A 26,129-nucleotide genomic window follows, 5' to 3' on the forward strand; every position below is an offset into this window, starting at 1 on the left:
CCATCTTTAAGCTACACAAGCTTAAAATCCCAACAATAAATAGGTCTGATGCACTGATGAAAGAGAGCAGAGGACTAGGGCATAAAGAATCCAAAGCCATTATGTATTTTAAAGGTATCAGACACTGTTACTATCTTATGCTCCGTTGGATCAGCATCATACCTTATTAAGTAACTTCATCTCTTTATTCAAAGCGAGCACTTTTATAGGAGAAAATGATGAGAACCGTTTAGAGAATATTGATTTTTTGAGGATTTTGCATAAAACTAGAAATAAAATATAGGCAAAAATAGGGGAGTAATCCATAGATGGAGTAACAGAAGGAAAAGGAAAAAGAATAAATGACTAGAAGAGGAAAGGAAATCTAAGATTCTATATCTAGAATCTGCCAAAATTTGGGGTTTAATTTGAAACGAATTCATTTACTTTGTTCCATACATAGAGTCGGCCAAAATGGTAGTTTTCTGCTACTTTATTTATCCTTTTATATTTTACTACTTCTTTCTTTATTTATTTTAAAAACAATAATACATTGTATTGTTTTCTTTTTGTACACCGCAATTGCCACTTAGTTACTATGTATTCTTTTCTTTTTGTTATTTTCTAAACTTTTTATTTCATATTTCTTTTATTTGAGTAGAAGAAATTTTAGAAACAACAAAAGTCTTATTACCTAATGAAAAAAATCGGCAAAATGCAGTTCATCTACGGTCAAACCTTTCTATAACAGTATCGTTTGTTCCAAAATATTTCGGCTTTTATAGTGAATGACTGTTATACACCTATAACAGCATTTGGCATTTAAATATATTTTGATTGTTATAGACAATAATTATCCAAAAACTAATTGTTTTTCTTTTATAATATTATATATAAAAGATTAATAAAATATTTAAATTCAAAATCTCAAAAGATATAAATATTTCACGAATTAAATGCTAAAGAAATCTAATACATTATTAAAAGAAATTTAGCTAAACGCACAAATATTTAAACTCTAAGGCACACAATTAAAAAATACGAATAGATTACGTTTACATATTATTGGTAATTGTCACGACCCAATTTCACCTATAGGTCGTGATGGCGCCCAACACTATAGCTAGGCAAGCCAACTTAATAACTTAAGCATATATTGACAAAATTTAAAACCAAGAAAAAAAATAATAAAATCCAAATTCTACCAATGTGTGTGCCAAGACCTGGTGTCACAGGTGTATGATCATCTAGTAGATTATACAAAATCTGAAATACTGTCTGAAATAAAATAGACAGAATGAAAAATACAAGGAGAGACACTAGTAGCTGCAGAATGGCAGCTCACCACTATGCCCCTGGATAGCGTGGGTGTAAGACGATAGGTCCCTCACTAGTACTTGCCTCAGGTCCTGCACAAAAAGTGCAGCAAGTGTAGTATGAATACGCAAATAACGTGTACCCAGTAAGTATCAAGTCTAATCTCGAAGTGGTAGAGACGAGATGGTCGACTTTGACACTCACAATGGGTCAATAATAATAATTAAAATAAAACTAGAATGTCTAGATCAACATGATTCACATAATATATCAATAATTTATTCAACCAACAGAAATAATTAAATTCCTTCAAATGCAACAATTCTCAATATATTAATTAAATTCCTTCAATTCAAATAATTTCAAATTTATCAATTAATCTCATTTACAGGAATAACAATTTATTTCCTTAACAAGCATGAATAATAATTCATTAGATTTCAAGGATTCTCCAATTTATCAATTAGCTTCGCAAGCTGAAATAACTATTAAAGTATCGTGTAATTATTATTATTAAGCACGATTTCTGTCGAGGACGTACGGTCCGATCCAGAGTGTCGTGTACACTGCTGAGGGACGCGCTCCATAGATGCATCTATCCTGCCGAGGCATTCGGCCCGCTCCACAATAAAGGAGGACATTTTCTTATATACATCCGGAAGGAGAGTATATATATTATAAGATAAATTAGGGAGGAAGAACAATTTCTTTTAATAATTAATTAATTTAAAAAGAAAATCAAGCATATAATATTTTCATCCTTTAATATATTTATCTAACAATTCACAATATATTCATATATATAAATTAATATTAATTAAACAAAGAATATAATTTACACAAGTAATTCATGTTTTGAGTCCTAAACTACCCGGACTTTAGCATTAATAGTAGCTACGCACGGACTCTCGTCACCTCGTGCGTACGTAGCCCCCGCAATTAGCAACAATTATTTAATTTAATCCCTATGTGATAATTTCCCCCTCATAAGATTAGACAAGAGACTTACCTCGTCTTGCTCCAATTTAATCCACTAGAAGGCCCTTTCCACGATTATCCAACTCTGTCTGGCTCGAATCTAACCAAAATAATTCGACATAATCACTAAAAATTATAGGAATCAGTTCTTTAAGAAAAGACTACATTTTAAATAAAAATTCTGAAATTAATTAAAAATTCGTCCGTGGGACCCACGTCTCGAAATCCGGCAAAAGTTATGAAATATGAACGCACACTCAACCATGAGTCTACCCATACCAAAATCACTAAATTTCGATAACAATTCGGCCCTCAAATCCTCAAATCTATCCAAAAGGGTTTTCAAACTTTTCCAACTCAATTCACCAATTAAATGATAAAAATAGTGATGGATTCGGGTGATATAGCTAATATTGAGTTAAGAACACTTACCCCGTTATTTTTTCTGAAAATCTCCCAAAAATCGCCTAAATCCGAGCTCCAAATCGTTAAAAAATGAAGTCTCATTTTCAGAACTTAAACTCTCTACCCAGTTATTCCTTCTACGCGATCGCGAACTTCCTCACACGATCGCGTAGCACAAATTTTCTGCCTAAACATTAACCCTATGCGATTGCGGAGAATCCCACGCGATCGCGAAGCACAGTCTCCGCAAAGCCTACGCGATCGCGAGCCTCCTCACGCGATTGAGAAGCATTAAGCATGTGATCAGCTTCCTCTCAAATTTCCCCTACGCGACCGCAAATAATGACAGGCGATCGCGATACACGCACTGGCCAATCCTACGCGATCGCGGACGTGACCACGCGATCGCAGTGAACAAATTCTCAGCTGCCCAAATTAACCCTACGTGATCGCAACCCCATTCACGCGATCACGTAGAACAAATCCACCTCTGCCTAAATTACTCTACGCGATCACGTATAAGGATACCAGAAGAAAATACCAGCAGTTATCAACTCTGTTCCAAAGGTCAAAAGTGATTTGTTAGTCGTCTGAAACTCACCCAAGCCCCTCGGGACCTCAACCAATTATACCAACAAGTCCCAAAATATCATACGAACTTAGTCAAACCCTCAAATCATACCAAACAATGCTAAAATCACGAATCATCCCTCAATTCAAGCTTAATGAAACTTAAGATTTCCAACTTCTACATTATGTACCGAAACCTATCAATTCAAGTCCGGTTGACCTCAAATTATTTGCACACAAGTCATAAATGACATAACGGAGCTATGAAAATTTTTGAAACTAGATTCCGACCCCGATATCAAAAAGTCAACTCCACGGTCAAACTTCCAAACTTAATTACTTATTTTAGCCATTTCAAGCCTAATTTAACTACAGACTTCCAAATAAAATTCTGAACACGCCCCTAAGTCCAAAATCACCATACAGAGCTATTGGAACTGTCAATTCCTGATTCCGGGGTCGTTTTCTCAAAATGTTGACCAAAGTCAAACTTGCCCTTTTAAGGATAACTTAAGGAACCAAGTATCCCGATTTCAACCCAAACGCTTCCAAATCCCGAATCAACCATCCCTGCAAGTCAATAATCATTAAAAGTACATACGGGATATTTTATTTTAGGGAACGGAGTTCTTAAAGTTAAAATGATCGATTAGGTTAATACAGTAATTGTCCAATATAAGATATATCATGTGTACATCTTCAAATAAAAAAGGAATGATATGCATAACTTCAAAAAGTATAAATAGATCCTTTAAGTATCTTTTGGCATTTTTCTAATGCAAGGTATATCATTTGTAGATCTTTAGTTATATAAAATATTTGATGTGCATATGTTCATGGAACATACTGCTATCCTTTAGATAATATATATAGCTATTATAAGTTGTACATTAAAGTTATAAAATATTTGCTTAAATATTTAGAATTATTATTAGTAATAATATTAGAAAATCTGCATGGTTGTTATAGAGGGGTAATTTTACAAAGAGCTTACATTCATAAAGATGGTTGATGTTATAGGCAGAATATTGTTATAGAGAGGTAAAATATAACATAAAAAATCGATTCCGAGAAAAACTAGACTTTTTTAATGAATGGTTGTTATATTTGGATGTTGTTATAGAGAAGTCTGTTTATATACTCTAATTCAAATTAAAATACTAAATTCTGATTTTATCAAATATGTAGCATTGTTTTCCATATGCGCGCGCCAACACACACACATAAAGATGTTATCTCTTATATCTACTAAATTTTGTGAAAAAATATTTTTAAATTCAGTGATAATTTTACTAGTTTCATCATAAAAGGCTTACGCAAAATTATAGATTCAGCCCGCGTAGGATAGAAATAAGCTAGTTGCACTTATATTTTCACTTAAATTTCTAACCTTAGCACGAAATACAGTTAATTAGCGGTGTTCATTAGACTTGAAAGATGCTACAGCACAATTTCAAGATCCAAATATTCTGATGCATTTTCCGTAGAACCAAATATTACCTTTCAAACAAGACCAAGTATGAAAAGAAAGAAAAAGATAAATTTCTCAGCAAAATCAGAAAGTAAACTCATATTTTCTCTAATTTGTAAAAGGAAACAGTGAGTCAATGAAAGATTTAAGTTGACAGTTTAAAGAAAACTTGTTATTTTTACAAAGACAAAAAATACTACTAACATGCAAAATAATATAGAAAAACATGGCAAAGTATTAGAATATTCCATCAATCTCTGGATAACATTTAAACAACACTTAGGGTAAAGAAAAAAAATATAAAAGAGTGAATACAATCTTCAAAACAGATCTACGTACATTCCATCTTTCAAATTTAAATAAATGCTCCAAATGAGATAAATCATTTCGAATATAGGAAATTTGAAGGTAAGACCCCATGTCTTCCCCCTACATGTGTATAATTTTTAATATTCAATAAATTGGTAGGGATCTGTCTAACATTAGTCATACAGATAACTTCCTCACAACAACAACAAACGATAAGAACAATTAAAAAAACGACAACAAGAACAACAAACCTAATAGTAAGAAAATTAAGGTATGCCCCTCCTTATCTCTACTATTTTTTTTTTTGAGGTACTAATAAACTAGGAGTATCAAAACTGCCTGCCACCACAGAGGCGGATTTGATTAATAAAAAACATTCAACCTGAAACTAAATCAAACAAACAAAAGCCCTAATTGTTTTCCACGGAAAGCTTAAAGCGACACAAAAGGCAAACATGATTTTTTTCAAGCCATTGAACGATACAATCCCAATGAAAAAGGTGCTTGCATGGCATGCGAGTAACTTCAACAACACCCTCTACAATCAAATTATCAAAACATATAGTACAGTTCTCAGCCACATTCACCTCCATATTTAAGTTCTCCACATTTAACTTCTGTCACGACCCAATTTCACCTGTAGGTCATGATGGCGCCCAACACTGCTGTGAGACAAGTCAACAATAAATACTAAATAAATTCTCATTTTAATATTTTTAAAGTCATAGTTGTTCCCCTCAATTAAATAACAGAAGATGACATTTACCAAATACGTACTAATATTTTTAAAATTTTCCAATACAGTGCAACCCATAATCATCACCAAACCCGATGTCACAAGTGCATGAGCATTTACTAGGGAATTAAAATAAAATACAGCATCTGTCTAGAATACAAAATAGACAGAAAAATATAATAACTCTCAAGGAGACTCAATTAGTTGCGGATCGTAATATAGAATGCAACTCACCTATGTCCCCACAATTTTTAACCACACCTCTGCGCCCACAAGGCCGCTATACATATATGTACCTGCACAGTAAAATGTGCAGCAAGTGCAGTATGAGTACGAAAACAACGTGTACCCAGTAAGTATCAAGCCTAATCTCGAAGAGATAGAGACGAGATGGCCGACTATGACACTCACTATGGGTCAATAATATTAAATAATCATGAAAATAGAAATATTTATATCAACGTGATTCACAGAGTTAACAATAATTTTATTGTACCATCAGAGGTAATTAAATTCCTTCAATTCCAATAATTCTCAATATATTAATTAAATTCCTTCAATTCAAATAATTTCTAATCTATTAATTAAATCATTCAATTTCAATAAAAATTCCAATGTATCAAATAGCTTTACAAACTGCAATTCAATTTCAATAAATTTCTAATTATCAAATAGCTTTACAAGCTGCAATTCAATTTCAATAAATTTCCAATTTATCAAATAGCTTTACAAGTTGTAATAAACTGTCCAAGTATCGTGTAATTATTATTATTATTATTAAGTACGATTTCTGCCGAGGTCGTACGACCCGATCCAGAATTTCGTGTACACAGCCGAGGGACGTGCGGCACGATCCATAGATGCATCTATCCTGCCGAGGCGTTCGGCCAGCTCCACAAGAAAGGAGGACATTTTCTTATGTACCTCCGGAAGGAGAGTATATTCATTATAAGATAAATTCGGGAGGATGAACAATTTCTTTAAACAGTTAATTAATTTAAACAGAAAATTAAGCATATGAGATTTTCATCTTTATTATATTTCCTAACAATTCACAATTTATATATCAAATAATTCAATTAAATAAAGAATATAATTTACACAAGTAATTCATGCTTTGTGTCCTAAACTACCCGGACTTTAGCATTAATAGTAGCTACGCACGGACTCTCGTCACCTCGCGCGTACGTAGCCTCCACAATTAGCAACCATTATTAATTTAATCACCTATGGGGTAAATTCTCCCTTACAAGATTAGACAAGAGACTTACCTCGCTCCGAAGTTCCATAGCTGGCTCCCAAGCCTTTCAAATAACTCGACCGATGCCCAACGCTCCAAAATTCGTTTTCACTTTATTAACATTCACAAGCTTTTAATCCTCCTCCGACATCGTAACATTGAGTAAAATGCTCATACGCCACCAACAAATTGATATCTACAATTACAATCCCAATTACAATCAAAATATGTCTCAAAAATATTTATCAATATCCATTTATGGCTCTCAAGTTGGCTCAAATCGTCTAATAGGTTCACTTACTAGCACATTCAACTCCACTCTTATCATTCAATACCCATTTGAAGTCATCAATGATACTACATTAATTCTCCAACACCGCCAAATTACTATTCATCATCTTCCTTAACCAACATTTCCAAAATATTCAATTTGGTGATTATTTAGTTGAATACTTCTAACTAAGCAAGAATATGATTCCATAGGTTCATTGCATCCTTTAATTTCATTTCTAAGAACACTATTTATCTTTCCCTCATTTTCTCAAAACACTATTCATGCCATGAACTAGAGTTTGTGAAATCAACTATCCAACCATAACAACTTGAAACAAATATTAGAATTACTCTCACCGACTCATAAGAAATGAGCTTGAATCATTAGTATTACCTTCTTGAAGCTTTTTCTTGAAATTCCAATGCTTGAGAAATTTGATGTTCTTGAACAACTTGAAAGATTTTTAGTTATTTCAAAGATTGAAGGATGTTAATACTAGTGTTAATAGGATGTTATTAACTTAAAATATCCAAAACAACTCACCTTGTATTCTTAAGTAGTCTCCAAGGTCGAATCCACCATGAAAGAACTAATCCATAGCTCAAGAAAATCCTCAAAAATGGCTGCTGCCCGTGACTGCCTTATAAAGGCACAGGTGCGTCCGCGAGTTGTACCTTGTGCTGTGCAGGTTGTATCTCGTATTACAAGTTTTGCCCTGCTGGACACCATTTACTAAAACGTCCATAAGTCCTTGTAGACATATCCAAATAACGAACGGTCGAAAGCGTGAGAAACTAGACTCGAAGATCTTTCATTTGATAGGTTGTCCATCATATAACTCCTTATATATATATAGGCATACTCGTCCAAAGTTAGGTTTTTGTGTGTACTTATTTGGAACTTTAGTCTATCATGTAATTTCCAACTTGATTAAGACTTAGGGCTCTCCATAGACCCTACATCACTTATAATATGACTCGTTCACTTATTAACATACGAATCTGCTAGAGCCTTAAAATCCCGATTCCGGGGTCGCTTTCTCAAAGTGTTGACCGAAGTCAAATTTGCCCTTTTACAACTAACTTAAGGAACTAAGTGTTACGATTTCAACCCAAACACTTCCAAATCCCGAACCAACCATCCCCGCAAGTCATAAATCATTAAAATCACATTCGGGGAGTTTTATTTAGGGGAACGGGGTTCTAAAAGTCGAAACGACCTGTTGGGTCGTTACACCTTCTATAGTGCTTCAACTGCATGCCTCGAGGCAGGAATAGGGACAACCTCAGTCTCTAGATAAAATGAGGGTAAGTTCACAGTTTGCTTTATCAACGCGATCTCATCCTCGTCTGCTTCCCCATGATAATCTCGGTAAGGATTCGGAATTTCTTGAGGACGACGATGGACTACGTCTACTACTATAGGGATTCTTCTTGGGCTTTCATTTTCTTGGAGAATCGACGAATCCTTATTTACGATGTCTGGTATAATGTCTAGTTGATATATCAAAGGAACATGTAAACATTCAAGCATTCGATGTATTTTGTAGGACCATGTGTTTTGGTCCTCCATGTCAAAACAGATCCGTCTGACTATATGATAGTTAAAATGAGTGTGATTGTAAAATTTCCAACGACCATCGTTTGTGACACAGTAATTAAGGTGTAATTTTCGAATTCAACATAAAAAGAAAAAATTATCCTCCGGCAGATTTTCATCGTCGCGGAGGATATTGTTTTATGCTTGAATTTCCAAAGAAAAGGATTACTAATTGCTTGGTTGAATTCTCTTGACATTATTACAAAAAGAAAGAGAAAGGGTTGGTTTAGTAGTGACTAATTATAGGGAGAAAAGAAGCAAAGGGTGAATGGTTCTTGCTAGTTAGCTACTTGACTCTTAGAAAATAAAGATGTAAAGTCTTTATATAAGGATGGAGAAGGGCAAATGAGGTAAGCACATTTTTGTAAATCTGCACAAAAGAGGTAAAGTGTTAATTAAACTTTCATTTTATCTATGTATTCTTAATAAAGTTTCTCAAAAAACCATTGGGTTTCATTTCTTAAATGTCCTTAATTATTTGAATAAGGGGCGACTATTATTATTTTCTCCAAATAAGAACAAAAGACACTATGTATTAAAATGTATAAGGGATCGCTACACAAATAGTCAGTCATATTAAAATGTATAATGCATAGTGTGTAATAGTTATATTGTCTTTCATTTTTCACGTATATTAAGAGAAATTTAAGAGAGCTTATATATATATATATATATTAAGAGAAATTTAAGAGAGCTTATATATATATATAAAAACTAATCCCTCTTATATTTTTTAAAGTTGAGTTATGTCACTAGATTTGGACGAGTCAACATCAAATTAAATTATCATCTCTTAGAACCAAATCTTTAAAAATTAATACACCAAAATTTAATTAAAACGGCAAAGAAGGAAAAAATGTGATTTATATAGAAATAGTAAAAATTTCAAGTTTTTACCTTGAGTGATGTCAGAGTACTGTGATTGATCTGATGCTATTTAATTTTATAACGTAAAAGAAATTAGGAGTGTATAAGACTAAAATACGAATATTTTAATACAGTATTAATTTGCTTAAACAACCAAAAGAGATCAGATATGCTGAATTATTTTTATGACGAGTAAGTAAATGTTTCAATAATTATGTCTTTTAGTGTTATATAACAATAACAACAACTCAGTAAAGTTTGAGGATGGTAGAGTGTACGCAGACCTTACCCCTATCCCGGAGGGATAGGGAAGCTGTTTTCGAGAGACCCCCCAGCTCAAGAAGACGAAAATAGACAATATAATTCGTGACAGCAACAAAAACCATAAAAATAATATTAGCATCGTAAGAAACAGAAAATTGATGGAAAAGCAATAACAACAACCAATAATAATGCCACAGTACTATGAAAAAATGGAAAATTAGTGTGGACACAACATAAACCACTAACAGTCCAAGATAAAACCCTAACAGACTATCCCCACCCCGGTACAAAGAAGAAAACGCCCGACTCCCTCCTAACCTTCAACCTTAATGCTCAACCTCCACACATTCCTATCAAGGGCCATGTCCTCGGAAATCTGAAGTCGCGCCATGTCATGTCTGATCACCTCACCCCAATACTTCTTTGGCCTCCCTCTACCTCTTCTCATACCCGCCAAAACCAACCGCTCACTGTCACGACCCGAAATTCCCACCTTCGGACCGTGATGGCGCCTAACATTTCACTTTTTAGGCAAGCCAACGTTAGTATAATATTATCTATTTTAAAATAATTTTTAAATTTATTAATAACAAAGAATTAAATACGGAAGTAAAGTCTGAAATGTAGTGAATAATCAATAAAATAACAGTGTCTAAATACCATCCCAGAATTGGTGTCACAAGTGCACGAGCTTCTCGAATAATACAAATAAAGGTCTAAATAAAATAAAGTTGTCTGAAAACAAACACACAACTAAAGTAAAGTAGACGGGGACTTCAGAACTGCGGACGCCATACAGTTATACCTCACGTCTCCTCTGGTAGCTGAAATCCGAGCAAGTCTATGGTACGCCACTAGGACCAACTCTGAAATCTCCACAAGAAGTGCAGAGTATAGTATCAGTACAACCGACCCCATGTACTGGTAAGTGCCGAGCCTAACCTCGACGAAGTAGTGACGAGGCTAAGGCAGGTCACTTACAATAACATGTATACAATAATAGTAATAACAATAATAATAGAAATAAATCAGGTAAATAAGTCTGTTGCGGCGTGCAATCCGATCCCATATATATATATATATATATATATATATATATATATATATATATATATATATATATATATATATATATATATATATATATATATATATATATATATATATATATATATATATATATATATATATATATATATATATATATATATATATATATATATATATATATATATATATATATATATATATATATATATATATTTTTAATAAATCCGATCCCCCAATATATATACATTTACTTTCATTTCTGTTGCGGCGTGCAACCCGTTCCCCCAATATAACTTTAAACAACTCATAAATGTAATAAAAATTACTCCAATAAATATCACGTCCAATGAGAAACTATTGAGCATCAAGGCACACAATAATTATAATTTATCTATGCGCAAACAATGGAAATTAACAATTAATTATGAAAATGGTGAAGAAAATAGGTAGTTAATATTTAGTATGCTAAATGTCAAATAACCCATGTGCTACCTTGCCACTCTCCCACTTTGGTCAACCATCTCCTTTAAGCAACTACTCTGCTTTTGTTTTCTTACACTTGGCATTTTCGGAACCTAACCACCACAAGGAACCTTCCACATGTCCTTCCTCATCCTTCGATGTCCAGTCATTGCCTTAGCTCAAAATCCGTCTCCATAGCACTTGAACCAATAAATCATTACCAGCTTTAAACTTTTCTGAAGATCATCCTTCTCGAGACATCAATACTAGAAACGTTGCTTCAATCCTGAATCACTTCACACTGCGATCTCTAACGACTGCTTCCTCTATACTAATTCCTAACACCCCGTTGTGAAGGCGAGTTGAATAAAATCATATCACTGGTGAACCTTAACGCATTTTACAAGGCGATGACACCACATCAAAATTGAGAACTCTACCACACTCGAAAATATCAAGCTTCGTTACTCCATCAACCCCAAACCTGAACATTCATAGTCCGATTGCCTTTTCTCCGCTGGAATTAAAACATGGAACCTATGAATCATGTACTGAGAAAACCTTCTTTCAAGTCGTTTACTGCCCCGACACATAGACGAACATTTTTTTTCCATTTCATAAACATTGTGCGATAACAACGCACGAATCGTCATAACAATCAATGCCAAATCTCAAAACCTTAAGTAGTACTGATACTTAATTTGAAATGACAGAGCGTCCTTTCGTAAGGCGATGACAATAGCCCAATTAATTACATAAGGAGAAGTATCATGTACTACATCTGTAGTACCATTAAACATTTCTTCGATCTCCAATTTATAACAAGCGCTTTACATCGAATAAGATTGAGTAGGAAGGAAATAAAGGCATAAGAATCAAAGGAATCTAATCGCACGATGAGGAATCAAAAAGAGAAGTATTCCTAACAGCCTTGTAGCCTCTCGAAGATAAGTACAAACGTCTCTGTACCGATCCGCATGACTCTACTAGACTTGCTCATGACTTGGGAGACCTACGTGAACCTAGTGCTTTGATACCATGTTGTCACGGCCCAATTTCACCTATAGGTCGTGATGGCGTCGGACACCGCTGTCAGACAGGCCAACAATAAATACTAAATAAATTCTCATTTTAATATTTTTGAAGTCATAGTTGTTCCCCTCAATTAAATAGCAGAAGATGACATTTACCAAATACGTACTAATATCTTTAAAAATTTCCAATACAGTGCAACCCATAATCATCCCAAAATCCGGTGTCACAAGTGCATGAGTATTTACTAGGGAATTAAAATAAAATACAACATCTGTCTAGAATACAAATTAGACAGGAAAATATAATAACTCTCAAGGAGACTCAATTAGTTGCGGATCGTAATATAGAATGCAACTCACCTATGTCCCCACAATTTTTAACCACACCTCTGCGCCCACAAGGCCGCTATACATATATGTACCTGCACAATAAAATGTGCAGCAAGTGCAGTATGAGTACGAAAATAACGTGTACCCAGTAAGTATCAAGCCTAATCTCGAAGAGGTAGAGACGAGATGGCCGACTATGACACTCACTATGGGTCAATAATATTAAATAATCATGAAAATAGAAATATTAATATCAACGTGATTCACAGAGTTAACAATAATATTATTGTACAAGCAGAGGTAATTAAATTCCTTCAATTCCAATAGTTCTCACTATATTAATTAAATTCCTTCAAATCAAATAATTTCTAATCTATTAATTAAATCATTCAATTTCAATAAAAATTTCAATTTATCAAATAGCTTTACAAGCTGTAATAAACTGTCTAAGTATCGTGTAATTATTATTATTATTAAGCACGATTTCTGCTGAGGTCGTACGGCCCGATCCAGAGTTTCGTGTACACTGCCGAGGGACGTGCGACACGATCCATAGATGCATTTATCCTGCCGAGGCGTTTGGCCAGCTCCACAAGAAAGGAGGACATTTTCTTATGTACCTCCGGAAGGAGAGTATATTCATTATAAGATAAATTCGGGAGGATGAACAATTTCTTTAAACAGTTAATTAATTTAAACAGAAAATTAAGCATATGTGATTTTCATCTTTAATATATTTCCTAACAATTCACAATTTATATATCAAATAATTCAATTAAATAAAGAATACAATTTACACAAGTAATTCATGTTTTGTGTCCTAAAATACTCGGACTTTAGCATTAATAATAGCTATGCACGGACTCTCATCACCTCGTGCGTACGTAGCCCCCACAATTTGCAACCATTATTAATTTAATTACCTATGTGGTAATTTTTCCCTCACAAGATTAGACAAGAGACTTACCTCGCTCCGAAATTCCATAGCCGGCTCCCAAGCCTTTCAAGTAAATCGGCCAATACCCAACGCTCCAAAACTCGCTTTCGCTTTATTAACATTCACAAGCTTTTAATCCTCCTCCGACATCGTAACATTGAGTAAAATGCTCATACGCCACCAACAAATTGATATCTACAATTACAATCCCAATTACAATCAAAATATGACTCAAAAATATTTATCAATATCTATTTATGGGTCTCAAGTTGGCTCAAATCGTCTAATAGGTTCACTTACTAGCACATTCAACTCCACTCTTATCATTCAATACCCATTTGAAGTCATCAATGATACTACATTAATTCTCCAACACCGCCAAATTACTATTCATCGTCTTCCTTAACCAACATTTTCAAAATATTCAATTTGGTGATTATTTAGTTGAATACTTCTAACTAAGCAAGAATATGATTCCATAGGTTCATTGCATCCTTTAATTTTATTTCTAAGAACACTATTTATCTTTCCCTCATTTTCTCAAGAACACTATTCGTGCCATGAACTAGAGTTTATGAAATCAACTATCCAACCATAACAACTTGAAACAAATATTAGAATTACTCTCACCGACTCATAAGAAATGAGCTTGAATCATTAGTATTACCTTCTTGAAACTTTTCCTTGAAATTCCAATGGTTGAGAAATTTGGTGTTCTTGAACAACTTGAAAGATTTCTAGGGATTTCAAAGATTGAAGGATGTTAATACTAGTGTTAATAGGATGTTATTAACTTAAAATATTCAAAAAAACTCACCTTGTATTCTTAAGTAGTCCCCAAGGTCGAATCCACCATAAAAGAACCAATTCCTAGCTCAAGAAAATCCCCAAAAATGGCTGCTGCCCGTGACTGCCTTATAAAGGCACAGGTGCTTCCGCGAGTTGTACCTTGCGCTGTGCAGGTTGTATCTCGTATTACAAGTTTTGCCCTGCTGGACACCATTTACTAAAACGTCCATAAGTCCTTGTAGACATATCCAAATGATGAACGGTCGAAAGCGTTAGAAACTAGACTCGAAGATCTTTTATTTGATAGGTTGTCCATCATATAACTCCTTATATATATATATAGGCATGCTCGTCCAAAGTTAGGCTTTTGTGTGTACTTATTTGGAACTTTAGTCTATCATCTAATTTCCAACTTGATTAAGACTTAGGGCTCTCCTTAGACCCTACATCACTTATAATATGAATCGTTCACTTATTAACATACGAACCTGCTGGAAACTTAAAATCCCGATTCCGGGGTCGTTTTCTCAAAGTGTTGACCGAAGTCAAATTTGCCCTTTTAAGGCTAACTTAAGGAACCAAGTGTTCCGATTTCAAACCAAACACATCCAAATCCCGAACCAACCATCCCCGCAAGTCATAAATCATTAAAAACTTATTCGGAGAGTTTTAATTAGGGGAACAAGGTTCTAAAAGTCGAAACGACCGGTTGGGTCGTTACATTCTCTCCGACTTAAATATACGTTCGTCCTCGAACGTGCTAAGGAGTGTTTCGAAGTTATTCAAAATCATTATTTAACACCTTGTGTACCTACCCGTGCTACCACACCCAGTTGAGCACAATAACTCGAGCCAATCTGAAAATTCTCCCCTTTATTTAGGCAAATAAGCCTTAGAGCCCAATTCTAACATCCAGAATTCTCCACCATGCCTGTTTCCAACCTATGAATGTCGTATCTATCACTACATGATGCACCAATACAGGGTTGCATACCTTTGTTGAATTTAGACCATCACCGCATCATTCACATGACTATAATACATCCTCTGATAACAATAGCTAAAATTCCACGAATCTGATGTTCACAACACACCTCATGATACATATAAGTCCTGTTCCAACTCTTGAAATGCTTCCACGATGGAAGAAATGTGTAGAAATTCATAACCAACTGCCGAGTCAACAATTATTGAGTTTCTCCTTCTTACAAGAATCATTGCCTCATTATAACCAAATAATGGTATTTTCTCTTTATTACACTTCATATAATCCGATCGCACTAATCCCGAATCTAATAATCTCGTCTCACCAAGTATAAGCTGCTCAAGCAATAAACCACCTCAGACACGAACAAAAAGCCTCATATGACGCCACAATGAGATAATAAGTTACGGACTCGATTGTGATACATAAGAAACACTAACTCTGGAAAGGATTTCTCGACCCACGTGACTAATTAGACAACTGAAAAGGTGTCATGAACCTTCCTCAGAAAATGGGACACAAAACACACAAAATAGAATATAGGGGGCTGTACTCAACATCACACTGTTGCGGCGTGCAACCCGATCCAAAAAACATACCCTTGGAGGCGTGCCACCCGATCCGTACATAAAGAATCTATAAGGAAATACTTACCGAGCTAAAATGCTCATTACTACAAAATATCCGAATATCGGACACAAGCACACTCAATGCATAATATCATCCCTGGAAGGACTGACAGCACCATACGCTACAAAACTCAAGCACAACTAAGGTGTGACATATGATCTGAATCTCGAGAGCCATCCTGCTCACATAACACCATCGCTCTGCGGAACCTCAACACATAAGGAATTTATCAAGCTGTTTCATAACTCACAGGGCACAATATAGTATTACATGAAATAACCGACGACGAAACGACATCTAACGTCCGAATACTCCTCTATAGGGAGCTTTTATGCTGAAATGAACACATACGACCTGATATAGAGCTCGTATTCATATTTAAATCCATCCACAGACCTCAAGCCGATTCTAAGGTCTATGCTAATAACCTTTCAAGGATCCATAATAACCCTTTTTCCCATAACAGACAAGAATAGCCGTCATAATCGGAACAAACTTTCACAGTCCACAACCTAATGAACCAAGCGCCCTCCAGGCATAAATTCTCGAATCAGCGATATTACCATAATCTTTATACTTGGTTTCAATATTCACTCAATCAAGTGACTACACGTCACTCTTACACAATATTTTCGTGAGACATGCTCCCACGACCTTCCACACCAGGTAACATGTCTGTACATACATGCTACCGGTTACACAAAATGCTGTAAAGCATATCAAGAATCCATAAATCAATACACAAGGTCTCTTACACCTGACATCAACCTTAGATGATGCCAAAAACAATACAATCTTACTTTAAACATATAAATCCCTTTCCTGCTCATCCGAGCTCATAACATCCTTGTCAACACCGAACAGAAATCTTAAATCCTCAACTTTAGAATCCCATGCTACTTAGTGCACTTAATCACGCCAATGCGCAGGAGTACAAGCATTTCATCATAAATCCCGAACCACTTAATAGGTTAAACACTTCATCATATAGAAACCTTCTTCTTAACTCATTTCAAGAGAACCATTGCAACACGTGGCCGAATTCCCATATTCGTAGAAAATACCGGCCTTAGGAAGTGGTCTAAACCACCATAACTCTTCTGGGATCCCTCTACACATAACATGTCATAATACTTGAATTTCTCCAAAATACAATCAATTACGGCAGTCTTCAAGCCTCGCACGTACCGCCACAAATCACATGCATTATTCAATACGATGAAGGAACTGATCATTGCCACCATCGTGCAGATTCAACAATTGTTAGCCGATCCGATTTTTTTTTCTTTTCTTAATTTACTCTCAACTTGCCTTAGAAATAATAATAATAGCTCGATTCATTATATCACGAACTCAAATCCGCACTCATCCCAAGTGACCTTAATTCACGAGACCACGCTATTTCAAAACCCACTAATTATCTCATATCCCTTCTTGTGCGCACTTTTTACATCTTCAATGGGTACACCCATTCTATTACTTCTTTTATGAATCCGAAGTTATTTTCTTCCGTATTTCCAATGCTACACCACAACCTGAAGATAACGTGGAGTACTCCAAGCCCCGTTTAATAATCTGTTGCAAAAGCTCGATACTCAACCATACTATAGACTCGATATCCTTAGACACCACACTTTAAATTTTTGAATCCACTAGGACCGTTATTGAGAGTCACTTGCTCTGACTTGTTCCCATACATGATCAACTCCAAGGCCTTACTTGCACATGGACACTTACTCAAGGAAACACCCGACTGTCTCACTCTCCCTGTGCATTACATCTACACGAAGCATAAACTCTAAGTCTTCCCACAAACCTGAATATGAATTGATAAGGCCAAATATGGCACACATTCCCCAAATCCTTTGCTCAAATTACCAATGATGTTTTCTTTCCTTAGTCGTAATGGCCCACCAATACACCGATAACTAAAAATTGCACAAGTTGACACTACACAATCCAATCATAGGCAGTGGGTCTCTCCCACTTAGCTTGAAGCTACAAATTACAAAATTCTAGAATCCACCGAGATTCTTTCTTCATCATCGGCATGATCCTGCACACGCAACTTGCCAAATTTCTCGAAATTATTCTATTAACCTTTAATAAACACTTTGAACCACTAGCCATATTTACATATTAAATCTCTTACCGGGTAGCTAGTAAAATTCTTCATAGAAGCTTCGTCAACACCACACGACCGCTAACCTGCTCACATGAGATAAGCTAAATGTAGAAATTACATGCTAACATATTCCAACATCGCTGCATTGGGTGCAATTACTACGAAATCAGTAGATCACCCTAAGTCCGAGCTCATTCACCAGCTGCACCAGTCCGTTCACTCCTCATGGCCGTCAACTAGCGGTGCTACAATACATTACAATCCAAAGTCATGTTGTATCATTCTTCATATCAAGCAACTCCCTCCTTTTGTATCCAATCTTCCTCAATATAGCAGTTAATATTACAACTTAAGTCCATAGACCTAGTCACTGCCCATTTTACATCCCAAATCACTCCAAACGTTCCTCAAGACATGTAATCATCCTATCACGTAACCCATGTGCTACCTTGCCACTCTCCCACTTTGGTCAACCATCTCCTTTAAGTAACTACTCTGCTTTTGTTTTCTTACACTTGACATTTTCGGAACCTAACCACCACAAGGCACCTTCCACATGTCCTTCCTCATCCTTCAATTCCCAGTCATTGCCTTAACTCAAAATCCGTCTCTATAGCACTTGAACCAATAAATCATTACCAGCTTTAAACCTTTCTGACGATCATCCTTCTCGAGACATCAATACTAGAAACGCTGCTTCGATCCTGAATCACTTCACACTGCGATCTCTAATGACTGCTTCCTCTATACCAATTCCTAACACCCCATCGTGAAGGTGAGTTGAATAAAATCATAACACTGGCGAACCTTAACGCATTTTACAAGGCGATGACACCACATCAAAATTGAGAACTCTACCACACTCGAAAATATCAAGCTTCGTTACTCCATCAACCCCAAACCTGAACATTCATTGTCCGATTGCCTTTTCTCCGCTGGAATTAAAATATGGAACCTATGAATCATGTACTGAGAAAACCTTCTTTCAAGTCATTTACTCCCCCGACACATAGACAAACATTTTTTTTCCATTTCATAAACATTGTGCGATAACAATGCACGAATCGTCATAACAATCAATGCCAAATCTCAAAACCTTAAGTAGTACTGATACTTAATTTGAAATGATAGAGCGTCCTTTCGTAAGGCGATGACAATAGCCCAATTAATTACATAAGGAGAAGTATCCTATACTATATCTGTAGTACAATTAAACATTTCCTCGATCCCCAATTTATAACAAGTGCTTCAAATCGAATAAGATTGAGTAGGAAGGAAATGAAGGCATAAGAATCAAAGGAATCTAATCGCACGATGAGGAATCAAAAAGGGAAGTATTCCTAACAGCCTTGTAGCCTCTCGAAGATAAGTACAGACGTCTCTATACCGATCCGCATGACTCTACTAGACTTGCTCATGACTTGGGAGACCTACGTGAACCTAGTGCTTTGATACCATGTTGTCACGACCTAATTTCACCTATAGGTCTTGATGGCGTCAGACACCGCTGTCAGACAAGCCAATAATTGTCACGACCCCAAATTCCCTCCGTAGGAGGTCGTGATGGCACCTAGTCTCTAAGACTAGGTAAGCCTATCAATGTAGAATAATCATAAATATCTGAAATAAATAAACTACAATTCAAATAATTGCAACTCCCAAAACCCGATAGAAATAAGTCACAAGCTTCTAAAATTTATTCTCAATATTTCTATGTATCAAGGTCTAAAGAAAAATAAGGAAGCAACATAAAATGATAGAAGGGGACTCCGAAGTCTGCGGACGCTGGCAGATATACCTCGAAGTCTCCGAGCGCAGGTAGCTTCACTGACGTCTAAACTGGTAAGAGATCTGCACAAAAAGATGTGCAGAAGCGTAGTATAAGTACACCACAGCGGTACCCAGTAAGTACCAAGCCTAACCTCGGTAGAGTAGTGACGAGGTCAGGTGAGGCCCTACTAGAATATAATAATGGCATGGTAAAATGTTTATCAATGTAGTAAAATAAAATGACATTGGAAGTGAATCAAATAGTATGTCACATTTAATGACACCAAATAATTGCAAATAATATCTTGTGGAATCAAAACAGAATTTTCTTCAACTTTATGAAAATCACAAAAATTAATCGAAAGCAACTATGGCCCTAAATCAACATCAACAAGGGCACTATCGAGGTACCGCCTCGTAGTCCCAAATCATAAATAAATTCACAATATCTCATTTCCTTATACCACCGCGGGAGCCTTCACAATTTATTTAAAGAAATCTTTTTTCCCGAAATAGCATCCCGCGTTTTAGCCACCCTTATCACACCGCATGACTTCTAGTAGTTACCCCTACTAGCCACGCGTATCAAGCCACCCTTATATCACCGCATGCGTTTTAACACCCAGACCTTATACCAACGCATGCGTATCAATATCACAATATATCACAATTTGCACCTCAAGTGCTCAAATAATTTAACTTGCCAAAATAATTCAACAACAATATTTTTCCATAATAAAGAGCTCACTGCTCCATCACAATCAGTACGGAAATCTTATAAAAAAATATTCAGGAGTAAATAATTCAGGAAAAAAATATTTTAAATTCTTTAACACATTACTTCAATATCAAGTTTAAAAATACCGAATACTTCACATTAATAATGTTTAATTTAGAGAAAATCAACCTGAAAAAAATGCACAGAATAAAAGAAACCAAGTTCCAACTAAACTGATAAAACAATTAGCAGGAGAAGATCAAACAAATTTAAAATATAAACATTTAATCAATGATGAAGAATATAACAACATAGAATATTTTAATAAATGAACAACAATGATTTACACAATTTAAAAATATAATTTTTCAAATTTAGCCCGTGTACACACTCGTTACCTCGTGTACACGACTTTCAACACAATTCAAAAATCACATTAATATCAATCCTAGGAAAAATTTCCCCTACACAAGGTTAGACAAGTCACTTACCTCGACTTGCTCCAATTTAATCAAGTATTATGATTTTTCCTCGATTTTCCGACTCCGATCGACTCGTATCTAGTCATAATTAATTCGATACAGTGAACAAAAATTATAGAATTAATTCTATAAGAAAATACTACACTTTTCAATAAAAATCCGAAATTAATTCAAAAATGGACCGTGGGGCCCACATCTCGGAATCCGACGAAAGTTATGAAATATGAATGCCTATTCAACCACGAGTCTAACCATACCAAAATGACTACATTCCAATAACGATTAGACCCTCAAATCGACAAATCTATCCAAGAGGGTTTTTCAACATTTTCCAACTTAAATCACCAATTAAGTGTTAAAAACAGTGATGGATTCGGGTAATCTAACCAAGATTGAGTTAAGAACACTTACCCCAATGTTTTTCCTTGAAGTTATATCAAATATCGCCTCTGCTCAAGCTCCAAGTTGTTAAAAATGGCGAATGGGGTGAAACCCTCCTATTTTTATAACTTACGGATCTGTCCAGGCTGACCTCGATCATGGAGTCCGATCCTGGACCTCGATCATGAGAGTCCGATCCTGGACCTCGATCATGAGAGTTCGATCCTGGACCTCGATCATGGGAATCCGATCATGGGCCTCGATCATGGGCCTCGGTCATGGCCTTCGATTATGAGTTTGACCCGGGCTTCGATCGTGGCCCTCGACCCTAGGCTCGATCATGGCTTTGATCGTGGCCCTCGATCCTGAGCCCGATCTGGGCTTCGATCGTGGCCCTCGACCCTAAGCTCGATTTGGCCTCGATTTCTGGGCAGAAGCAAAATTTCCAACGAAACTCACCCGAGGCCCTCGGGACCTCAACCAAATATACCAACAAGTCCTAAAATATCATACGAACTTAGTCGAATCCTCAAATCACCTCAAAAAAATGCTAAAACCATGAATTACACCCCAATTCAAGCCTAATGAACTTTGAAATTTCTAATTTCTACAAACAACACCAGAACCTATTAAATCAAGTCCGATTGACCTCAAATTTTGCACCCAAGTCATAAATGACATAATGGAGCTGTGAAAATTTTCAAAACTGGATTCCGACCCCGATATCAAAAAGTCAACTCCCCGGTCAAACTTTCAAACTTTAAATTCCTATTGTAGCCATTTCAAGCCTAATTTCACTACGGACTTCCAAATAAAATTCCGACCACGCTCCTAAGTCCAAAATCACCATACGGAGCTGTTGGAATCATCAAAATTCTATTCCAGGGTCGTTTGCACATAATTCGACATCCGGTCACTATTTGACCTCAAACTTTAAATTTTTCATCAAAATTCCATATCTCGGGCTAGGGACCTCGGAATTTGGTTCCGGGCATACGCCCGAGTCCCAATTCACGATACGGACCTACCAAAACTGTCAAAATACTTATCCGAGTCCATTTGCTCATAATGTTGACCAAAGTCAACTCCGTTTTGTTTTAAATATCTAATTTACATTTTAATCCATTTTTCACCTGAAAACTTTCCGAAAAATTTTTACGGACTGCACGCGCAAGTCGAGTAATGGTAAATAGTTCTTAGATCACATAATTAATTATTAAATTTAATCATGATATTTTGGGTCATCACATTCTCCACTTCTAAAACAAACGTTCGTCCTCGAACGGAGTTAGAAAAAGTACCTGAGCTGGTGAATAAGTGTGGATAACAGCTGCGTAAATCATTCTCGACCTCCCAAGTCGTCTCCTCGACCGGATGACCCCTCCACTGAACCTTTACGAAAGTAATGTTTCCTGACCTCAGCTTTCGAATCTGCCTATCTAAAATTGTAACTGGTTCCTCAACATAAGATAGATCCTTGTCCAACTGAACCGAACTAAAGTCTAACACATGAGACGGATCGCCGTGATATTTCCGAAGCATAGAAACATGGAATACCGAATGAACCACAGAAAGACTAGGTGGTAGTGCAAGTCTGTAAGCCACCTCTCCAACTCTCTCAAGAATCTCAAAAGGCCAAATATACCTAGGGCTCAACTTGCCCTTCTTCCCGAACCTGATTACACCCTTCATAGGCAAAACCCGGAGCAATACCCGCTCACCAACCATGAATGCAACATCACGAACCTTCCGATCCGCATAACTCTTCTGTCTAGATTGGGCTGTACGAAGTCGATCCTGAATCAACTTAACCTTTTCTAGGGCATCCTGAACCAAGTCTGTACCTAAAAGTCTAGCCTCGCCTGGTTCGAACCAACCCACTGGAGACGGGAACCGCCTACCATACAAGGCCTCATACGGAGCCATCTGAATGCTTGACTGGTAAGTGTTGTTGTAAGCAAACTCTGCAAGTGGTAAGAACTGTTCCCAAGCACCCCCAAAATCTATCACACACGCACGGAGCATATCCTCTAGGATTTGAATAGTGCGTTCAGACTGCCCGTCCGTCTGAGGGTGAAATGTTGTACTCAACTCTACCCGGGTACCCAACTCACGCTGTACTGCCCTCCAAAATCGTGAGGTAAACTATGTACCCCGGTCAGAGATGATAGATACTGGTACACCGTGAAGTCTGACAATCTTGCGAATATATACCTGAGCCAGCTGCTCTGAAGAGTAAGTAGTAATAACAGGAATGAAATGAGCTGATTTGGTCAGCCTATCCACAATCACCCAAACTGCGTCCAACTTCCGCTGAGTCCATGGGAGCCCAACAACGAAATCCATAGTGATCCGCTCCCATTTCCATTCTGGAATCTCTAACTTCTGAAGTAATCTACCCGGTCGTTGATGCTCATATTATACCTGTTGACAATTTAGACACCGAGATACATACCCCACTATGTCCTTATTCATCCGCCTCCACCAATAGTGCTATCTCAAGTCCTGATACATCTTCGCAACACCTGGATGAATGGAGTACCGCGAACTGTGAGCCTCCTGGAGAATCAACTCATGCAAGCCGTCCACATTAGGCACACATAGTACATCGTCTTCTCCAATAGTGACTTTCTTGGAATCACCGTGCTGAACTGTATCCTTAAGGACAAGCAGATGGGGGTCATCATACTGACATTCCCTGATACGATCATAAAGTGAAGACTGGGAAACCACGCAAGCCAAAATCCGACTCGGCTCGGAAACATCCAATCTAACAAACTGGTTGGCCAAGGCCTGAACATCCATGGCTAAAGGCCTCTCTGCTACCGGTAAATATGCTAAGCTGCCCAAACTCTCCGCCTTACGACTCAAGGCATCGGCCACCACATTGGCCTTCCCCGGATGATAGAGAATGGTGATATCATAATCCTTAAGCAACTCCAACCATCTCCGCTGCCGCAAATTAAGATCCTTCTATTTAAACAGATGTTGTAGAATCCGGTGATCGGTGTAGATTTCACAATGGACACCGTAAAAATAATGCCGCCAAAATTTTAATACATGAACAATAGCTGCTAACTCCAGGTCATGTACATGATAATACTTTTCATGCACCTTTAACTGTTTGGATGCGTAAGCAATCACCCTATCATCTTGCATCAACACTGCGCCGAGACCAATATGCGACGCGTCACAATACACAGTATAAGATCATGTACCTGTAGGTAATACCAATACTGGGGCTGTAGTCAAAGCTGTCTTGAGCTTTTGGAAGCTTTCCTCACATTCCTCAGTCCACCTGAACGGAGCACCCTTCTGAGTCAATTTGGTCATAGATGCAGCAATATAAGAGAAACCCTTTACAAATCGACGATAATACCCAGCCAAACCAAGGAAACTCTGGATTTCCGTAACTGAGGACGGTCTGGACCAACTCTGCACTGCTTCAATCTTCTTTGGATCTACCTTGATCCCCTCGCACGAAACTATATGACCCAAAAATCTCACTGAATAAAACCAGAATTCACACTTTGAAAATTTTGCATATAACTTCCTTTCTCTCTCAAAATCTGAAGCACAGTCCTCAGGTGCTGTTCATGATCTTCCTGACTCCGGGAATACACCAGAATGTCATCAATAAACACAATGATGAAGGAATCAAGATAGGGCTGAAATACAGTATTTATTAAGTGCATAAATGCTGCTGGGGCATTGGTCAGCCCAAATGATATCACAAGGAACTCGTAATGACCGTACCGAGTCCTGAAAGCAGTCTTCGGAATATCTGGCTCCCGAATCTTCAACTGATGATAGCATGAATGCAAGTCAATTTTAGAGAATACCCTGGCACCTTGAAGCTGATCAAATAAGCCATCAATACGTGGCAATGGATACCTGTTCTTCACTGTAACCTTGTTCAACTGGCGATAATCAATACACATCCGCATAGAACCATCCTTCTTCTTTACAAATAAGACAAGAGCACCCCACGGCGATACACTAGGCCAAATGAAACCCTTATCAAGAAATTCCTGTAACTGTTCTTTTAATTCTTTCAACTCTGTTGGGGCCATACGGTATGATGGAATAGAAATGGGCTGAGTACCCGGTAATAAATCAATACCAAAATCAATATCCCTGTCGGGTGGCATACCCGGAAGATCTGCTGGAAATACATCAGGAAAATCCCTTACTACAGGAACTGACTCTACAGTAGGAGTATCAATACTAACATCTCTCACATAGGCCAGATACGCATCACACCCTTTCTCAACCATTCGTTGAGCTTTAAGAAATGAAACAACCCTGCTAGGAACATGATCCGAGGTACCTCTCCACTCTAGCTGTAGTAGACCCGACATAGCCAATGTCACCATCTTGGCATAACAATCAAGAATAGCGTGATAGGGCGACAACCAGTCCATGCC

The sequence above is a fragment of the Nicotiana tabacum genome, chromosome 18 (genome assembly GCF_000715075.1).
Source record: "Nicotiana tabacum cultivar K326 chromosome 18, ASM71507v2, whole genome shotgun sequence".
Taxonomy (NCBI): domain Eukaryota; kingdom Viridiplantae; phylum Streptophyta; class Magnoliopsida; order Solanales; family Solanaceae; genus Nicotiana; species Nicotiana tabacum.